Source organism: Coffea eugenioides, unplaced genomic scaffold (genome assembly GCF_003713205.1).
Source record: "Coffea eugenioides isolate CCC68of unplaced genomic scaffold, Ceug_1.0 ScVebR1_3158;HRSCAF=4320, whole genome shotgun sequence".
NCBI classification, from domain to species: Eukaryota; Viridiplantae; Streptophyta; class Magnoliopsida; order Gentianales; family Rubiaceae; genus Coffea; species Coffea eugenioides.
The window spans coordinates 4559-13408 of NW_020863708.1; the positions used below are offsets into that span (position 1 = coordinate 4559).

Sequence of the window (8850 nt, forward strand, 5' to 3'; positions counted from 1 at the left end):
GATTCAAGATAAAAAAAAGCTTTTGAGACAGTCCAGGCTCCAGGTGAGCCCAACTATCCCCGTGTGAGTGAAAACGCATTGGAGTCAGAATGCGGTACCATGTGCCTGAGATGTTGCACCGTCGGTGTCCCTGCTATTTTAAAATTTTCCCTCCCCTCTCACGACGGAAATCTTTACTTGGGAACGTCGAAACCGAACTGTCTACTTTCCTCTTGGATGATTCCCGCAAATCAGCAACGAGTCAACTGTAATTCTACTCACTCGGATTGAGCTGAGTTGGCTGTAGCCCGATCGCTCTTCGATTGATTAATCGCTAAGGGAAAAAAAAATAGTTAAACAAGGAAAAAAAAAGAGAGAAGAAAATGCAGACTAAGGTCTCAAATGCTAATCGGCATTCCGTAATAGTGATTCGATCTCGGACTTCAACGATGATGTTATCCATGTTCTCCACCTTAGCTTCCTTTAAGTTGCCGGCAGGTGAGTTTCATTTTACCATGATTCAAATTCTTCACTGAATTAATGTGATTTTTCTTCGGTTAGACTATATAATTTTTGTCTTTTTTCCCTGTATTTTAGTGTTTGTCGTTAATAATCAGAGGCAAATTTGGATATTAGCGTCAGTTATGAGCAACAAAAAATGACCTAGTATGAGTGGATCGTAGCGGATCCTAGGAAATTGTTGTTTAGCTGAGATGATCGCGGAGCAACTTAATTTCGATGTTACGTTGTATAAATATTTGTTCACTAAAACACCTTCTTTAAAGAGCATACATGTTTTCTTTTTATTTATTTGTTGTCATTAAATCGTGGATACAGATTATGGCAGGATGAGGAAGAGAGGGTTCTCTTGACAAAGGAGCTTGATAGAATTACTGGGCAGGTACTTGATCTTTTGTTGATGATGAAATTTTCTCCATGAATTGCTGAATTGTTTAATGGATGGTATGGTCTGCCATTTATTGCTGGAACTACCCTTCTCAGTAAGCTGTCATGACAATGCCGATCCACTGGTGTAAAAATCAGAATGAAAACATTTTTTGTTGGTTCAAATGTGCAAGTGGAGATCAAATGTGAATTGCTATTGACAGTTGCTTTTGCTGTTTAGTGACATTCAGCAATATCAGTGGACGATACTCTAAAAATTATTGCTTGCAGGTGAGTAAGATGATTGTTGTGACATCATCTATGTCTACTACTACTTACAATTCTAATGAAAATATTCTGTTCTCAGGGAACAAAAGAAGAAATTGTCTGCATTGGAGATGGAACTGGTGGCAGCTAGACAGGAGGGATTCGTTTCCAGTCACTTGCCAGAGAAAAATAGTATTTCTAATAAAAGGCCTCTAGTAGTGATAGGAATACTTACAGGATTTAGTCACAAGAGCAAGAGAGATGCTGTACGCAAGGCTTGGATGGGAACTGGTATTTATTACAGATCCGTCTTCGTTTTTCTATGCAGTTTTGGTAGTTGGCTGTGTTTGGACGCCATTTTCCGTGAACACATTTCTCTATCACCTTTTTGTGTCACATACATCAGGCTCTTATACCCGTTTGGTTTTTGTGGATAGAAGTAGGGCTCAGTTCTGTCGGTATTAAGAGTGCGGCGGCTTCATGGTCTTGTCTTGTCCATCATCTATTTCTAGGGAAGACCAAATGAATTTACGTATCAGATGGACCTGTTAAAAGATTTGGAAGAACAAAAGATCTAGACGATTTATTTGGCAGACTCTAAAATACTATAGCTCTAATAAGAGGTTCTACGTTTGTATTCTCTGAAGGTTGCCTCCCTGTTAAAGGATTGGAATACAGATTATTAGAAGCATTAGACATGTGATTATCGATGTATAGAATCTTTTCATTTTGCACCTGCTAAGTATGCACTCTCTGAATTCAGCCCCCCCTCCCCCTTTCCCCCTTCTCTCACACATTCTGGGAGGGGAAAAAGACTGTCGTCTTGTCAAGATGCTCCAACCTCTCCAAGAAGGAAGATATCAGTGCCAGGATTCATTAGCTAAAGCTCAATTATATATGTGTGTTCCTTGATCCACCTAATCTTCATGTCACTCAGTTGCAGGATCCATTATTGGAAAAATCCACTAACAGATCATATTGCCAACATGGAATTATTTTGGTGGTCCGTTTTGTATAATTTCTTAGGTCAACTTCATAGACTCAAAGGGCTGACTTCCTTGATGTTCAGACGTCAGTGTTTATACTCTTGATCCTGGATTCCTTCTAAAAGGATTTCATGCATGCTTTTGTAATCTCATGTCTGAGATAATGTGATAAAATAGAAAAGGGCAAAATATAAATGTTCTAAAATTTCAGTAATTATTGAAAGCAAACAAAGTATTACCATTTTTTTTTTCTTCTGATATAGCTTATATGACATTTTATCATGTAAGGCTTTTATAATAATTTGCTTAAATGTTCACATTTATAAGTTTTCTGTTATGTGGATTTTCAGTTGTAATTGTTTGTGTAATCCTACATGTTATACCTCTTTGCAGGTAAAGTGTTGAAAAAGGTAGAGGATGAGAAGGGAATAATTGCACGTTTTGTTATTGGGAGGAGGTATCATTTCTTTTTTGTTTTGCCATTTTTCATTTCTTTTTCTTCAACTGATCTCTCTTGGAAGTCATTCTAGCGGTGGCTGTGAGTCTGCGATTTGAATTATCTTGCAGTTCGAACCGTTCAGACAGCTTGGACAGAAGCATTGACAATGAAAATAGGGAAAATCGCCAATTTAGTCCCTAAACTTTTTATTTCTGTTGATTTAATCCCAATATATTATTTATAGCCAATTTAATCCTTAAACTTATATTTCAGTTCCAATCAAGGAGTTTAGCGGCGGCGCCACCGCATAATTTCCATTGACTTCCCAATTGAGCAACCCATAAGGGGTATTTTAGGGACTTCCATTGTGGAGCCTTAACCAAAATTAAAAAAAAGGTGCAATCTCGCCGTTTCAGTGGGTAATGGTGGTTACTCCACCAATCTCCCGCCGGACGGGTGACACAACATCCTTTTGGCTCTCGTTTTCCTTTTTTGGCAGCTATGGTTTTAACACAAGCTATGAAGAATTTTCCGACTTATATTCCTCATCTGGAAGCACCCACCTTGAGAACCCACTCCATTTCTTTATTCGCTTCATCTCCTAATGCAGCAGTTTCCTCCAAATTCTGTTCAGCTTCCCTCCTCAAAACTGAGAGAGAAGACAATTTTCTTGATGGGGTAAACACCGCCCCTACTGCTGACGCAGCTTTCCAACCATGGCTGACATCATTGAAGCATCAAAAAGGTAAAATCTGGACCTCTACCTCCAAAGTTTAGGACCTTTTTTCAAAATAACTGCTAAAGCCTTGAAAACTGGCAATGAGCTTGGCAGGGCAGAAGGACTGGTGAGGCTGTGGCTAGGAGGAAAGATTCTTCATTTGGACTCCATCAAACTGCGCCGGGAGACCTTGGAGATGGAAAAATCTATTTTTGGGATTGGTTTGTATGTCGGAGCAGTTGCAATTAGATATGGATACAATTGTGGCTGTAAGAAAGCTGAGTTACTTGCCATCAATGACACTGATTTATATCATTCACCTCTTCGCCGCCGCCAATCCTTCCTTCACCGACAGAGTTGCCACCAAGGACATCCACATCGACCCCTTGACCTCTCTTGCCCTTCGAATCTTTCTTCCTGACTCCTGCCACGATTCAACTTTCAAGTCCCAATCCATCAAATCAAGGGCTAAGGATATTCGACCATTCGATTATTCTGATCCTAGATCCGATCCGAACCATCTTCTTCTCCGGCGGAACAGCTATGGCTCTGCCAATGGAGTCACTACCACGACGCCGACCGTGACCATCCGGAATCAGAATCATCGGAGAAATAGCTATGGCTGTAGCAGTGACGATGTCAATTTAAAATCAGATAATGGGGTTTACGAAGGATATAATGGAGTAACCCGTCCGGCAGGAGATTGGTGGAGTAACCACCATTACCAATTGAAACGGCAAGATTGCACCTTTTTTTTTTAATTTTGGTTAAGGCTCCGCAATGGAAGTCCCTAAAATACCCCTTATGGTTGCTCGATTGGGAAGCCGATGGAAATTATGCGGTGGCGCCGCCGCTAAACTCCTTGATTGGAACTAAAATATAAGTTTAATGATTAAATTGGCTATAAATAATGTATTGGGACTAAATCGACAGAAATAAAAAGTTTAGGGACTAAATTGGCGATTTTCCCATGAAAATAAAGACACCAATGATTTTCTCATTCTTGTATGTTACGTCAACTCATTGATTCTTTTCAGAAATTACTTGTATTCTTACAATGAAAATAAAGAGACCAGTGATTTTCTCATTCTTGTATGTTACGTCAACTCGTTGATTCTTTTCAGAAATTACTTGTATTCTTACATCTTCTTGTCCCTTTTTTTGGGGTTTTCATATCAGTCAGTATACTATTTGGTTGATAATGACATCTTTACTTTTATTTTTCGCAGGAAAACCATGTTGATGCACCTGAGGAACACCCAAACAAGACAAAGTCATTTTTTGCTTATGCTGCAGAAAATTGGGATGCTGACTTCTTTGCAAAAATCAATGATGATGTCTTTTTGAATATTGGTAATTATTAGACAAAACTGCAGGCAAAACTTTCTAGCGTTCTGTAGATCTTACTTTAAATATCTGGCATACATGGTTTGTTGGGATGCTAAACTTGCATTACTTAAACATTGACGTGGCCTTTGAATTTTATTTATTCATCTTTTCTCCGCCCTTTTCTTCATTTTCTCAACTTTTTTAGAAAAGTAGTGGTGGGAAGGCAGAAGCAGAAAAGGGGATGGGACAGTGTGTGGATCACACCCTCATTGTGAGACAAGATACTGTGAGCCTCACCTTTTGAATTCTATAATGGGGCTGAAATAATTTCAGATCCGGATTGTCGCTGTCAAATATAAAGGCTTTTCCTACATTTGTGCTGCAGATGCATTAGGAAATACACTCGCTGGATATGTGGACAAGCCTCGTGTATATGTTGGGTGTACGAAGTCAGGCGAAATGTTTTCTGAACAGTGAGTGGGCCTCAAATTTTGATTAGTGAAAAATGGTTTCGGAACTGAGCGGCTACAGATTTTTTTTTTTTTTTTTTTAAAACTGTGCTATGAGTCAGTATTCATGGAGTTGTCTTGATTGGAACTTTGGCAGGAGCCACAGGTGGTATGAACCAGATTGGTGGAAATTTGGGGATGGAAAAACGTAAGTTGTATCATTTTTACCTTGAATATTGCCAAAAAAATTAAATTACTGCTGATAATATCATTTCACTTCTCCAGAACTTGCTAGGTAAGAGAGTTTACTAAACATCCTTTATAATGTGATTATATTCTGCAGGCTTGTCTACTTCATGTCTCTACTGAGATGAAAGTCCATTTTCATTTTGGGAAATTCTCTGCTTCATAAATTTTGATGGTGACATAATGAATATGCACATTAAATAGAAGTCTGAGATCTTTTGCAAAATTTATGATGCTAATATCCTTTTCTTCTGTAACGCAGATGAAAGCTTCACTGGTCTGTTCTTATTGAGGAAGCGATAAAATTTGTTTAAGTTTTTCGCTGAACTTTGAGCTCAATTTCATGAATGATGCATCCTTTCCGGGTCGGAAATGTTTTGAATGTGGATACAGAAGAAAATAGTTGGGTGTGTGGGAGTTAGCGATGCACAGACAAATAGGATTGTTAGTTAACTCATATTCGCTGAAACGGAATGCTTATATGAAGAATCAAATCCTCTTCAACTTTTTAGATGGCGATAGATTATTTGGTCAAATCAAATAAGGGTTCTTTATTTAATTAAACAAAACAATCATCTTGAAAATGAACAGAGAATATATAAATACTTATAGATAGATGAAACAATAAAACCAAATCAGATTTCATTATTGAACCAAAGTTTCGATTATTCTTCAACTAGAAAGAGAGTTTAGCCACTCCTTGTCGTGCCCCATTTTTAAAAATAAAAGAGAAAGGTGTTAGAAAAATGAGTTTTTAAATTTAGAAAATAAAAAAAAGGCCTAAAATGGGACATAGAAAGTGTGATTGTTTGAGTTCAAAATAATAGTTTGAAAAGAGTTTTTAGAAAAAGTAAATTCGTCACTTGGTATCGATTTTAGGTGTATAAAGTCACCTAAAAAATGTTTTAAATTAAAAACACATAAAACCCTTTTAAACGATTCTAGATCTTTGAAAATAAGAAAAAATGAGTTTGGGACTCATAGTTGAAGAAATGGAAGACAAAGGTTGGATAGGCTTAAATCTAAGGTACTTTTTCAACCTAACCAAAACTAGTTTGGAGATTTAGTTAAAAATTTTCCTAATTTAACTATTAACTTATCACACTCAGATATTTCCTATATGGATGCAAAAACTAAACCTAGGGGTATCAACAGGGCGGATCTTTGGAAATAATAAATCTATCTATTACATTTGTCTATCTAAATACATTTTTCTTGGGCAAAAGAGAAAGCCTATTTATTATAATTTGGCATTTAAATGCCTCCCAAATAAACATCAAAATTAAATAAATGAAAGTTTTAAAATAAATAAAATGCGTAAATAAAGCAAAAGTATTTAAAACATGCAATCACATATAAAACACATATGAGCACATAAAAAAAATATTAAAAAAATAATAAAAGGTACCTCCCTTAAATTAGTAGCTAAATGAGGTAGAGTTTACCCTATTTATATTCCAAAACCAACAAAATGGTCAAGGCACCAATTTAATTGACAATACTTTAAAAGAAAATGTAAACATATAACAAATTCACCTTATTATTTTAAAGAAATGTAAATAAACATAAAATTCCTAAAACTTACAACATTTAAATGAAGCATGATTTACAATTTAAAGAAGATAAACAATTGTAATTAAAAAATAAAGATCAGGGATCTAATTGCAAAAATTGAGAAATTTTTTTTTTCAAAATCATTAATTTCATTTCTATTTTCTTTCTTTTCCTTTTCTTCATTTTCCTACAAAAACCAAACAAAATGATTTTACTTAAACAACTTTTTTTTTGAAAAAGAAAAGAAAAGTAAGAATAAAAGGTAAAAACAAAAAGTAAAAATAAAAATCAAAGTTTTGGTGTCTAAAAAAACTACCAAAAGAAAGCATTAGGGTTTATTGGGAAAAAAGAAAAAGAAAAGCCAAGGTGTCGAAAGGAAGAAAAGCCAAGGAAAAGACCGTCTGCCTCTTCTTTTGTTCGTGATCCATAACTCTTCTTTTATTTCAACTGCTGAAGATTTCATAATGTAGGAATAGCTGAAAAGAGGAACTCAATTTGAAAGAAAACTTGAAGAAAATCTGAGATTGGACTTCCGAAACACAAATCAGATTTTCATCTACATCGATCTCTTATAATAGATCTACAAACTTTTTTTCTTTTTCCCGTTTATGGAAACCTTCCAAATCAATGGAGCGAGAAAAAAAAAGGGCTCAGTAGAATTAGAGAAATAGTTAGAAAGAAGCTGAAATTTGAAGGACTAAAAACATGAATGTCAGTAAAATTTTCACTGGGCTTTTGCATGGGAATGATGTGTCTCTATCATTGGTTTTCTATGGGAATGAAGAATGATGTCCCTCAATGTCAGGATCAAATTACAGAGTATCGGAAGACCATGCCGACATTTTTTTTTAGTGCTCTTCTCTTGGCCATTACAACATTTATTACAGTAGAAAAACTGTAAACATCTACATTAAACGTCCATAGCGACGGTTCCATTACTTTGTGCTTATCCTGACTGATTCAAACCGATCAAATCAAATGAGTTGTAATCTTTCTGCTCAGGAGACCATGTCGAAACCGAAATGGGAGTTGGAGCTATCAATTAGTGGTGGAGCCAAGATCTAAGATTAATAGGAATTTAAAAAATCATTGTAGATGAATTATAGGGGAAAAATATGTTGATAATCAATAAAAATTAGAGATATATAAAGATGCTATTTTGAATTCCATGTTTTACTATGAAATATGTGATGACAATCTATAATTAATTCTTGATTATGTTACTAATTTGGTTTAACATTAATAGATCTTGGTAAAACAGTCTTGTAGCATCTTTTTGAATTGTAGTTAATTAGTGCAAATTTGAACATAACCAAAACTACCAATCACAAAGTTAAACATGGATGCCCTACAATTTTGTCAGTCTAACTGTCCAAAATATACCTCAAAAGACTTTTAAATCAATTATTCCTTGAGAGGAAAAAGAGGACTTGAGAAACTTGATTAAAAAAACCTCAAAAACATATGGGTTGTTGAAGTAACCACCCCAACTCGGGAAGTTGATGGTTCCAGAAAACCACTTGTTGAAAAGTTAAAAAAAAAATTTCAAAAAATATAATGAATAAAGAAAAAAAAAGAATCAAGGTTCATGGGCTAGTGTCAGCAGAACTTTTAGGTGAAGTGTGGGATTTTTAAATAGAGAAAGAGTTATTTGTGTAGTTCACTTACTATATGAAATGAATAGCAATTGAAATATTAAATTCCACAATTTTGATCGTACTTACATAATCCACGATTTGACTGTCTGTTTCATTTTCCTTCCCAAAGAATTAGAGTAGGCTGGAATGCCAACCAAAGTAAAATTTGCTTAGTCCTATTAAATATATGTTGGTTAATAAAGTTAAACTGATTTCATCAGCACTAACATAAGAGAATCAAGCATCCTGATTATGAAACAACATTTGCATCAGGCCATTTCAACGTACTGGATTATTATTCTCAATATTTTGCTTTTTCCAGGAATTGTTGCTCTGGCTTAGTCAGTAGAAAACTTGCTTG

At 35.4% G+C, this 8850-nt stretch overlaps 1 pseudogene; it reads left to right on the forward strand.

The window, feature by feature from the left end:
• The first annotated feature begins 362 nt into the window (after positions 1-362).
• Positions 363-5426, forward strand: LOC113757630 (annotated as a pseudogene).
• Positions 5427-8850: the final 3424 nt, after the last annotated feature.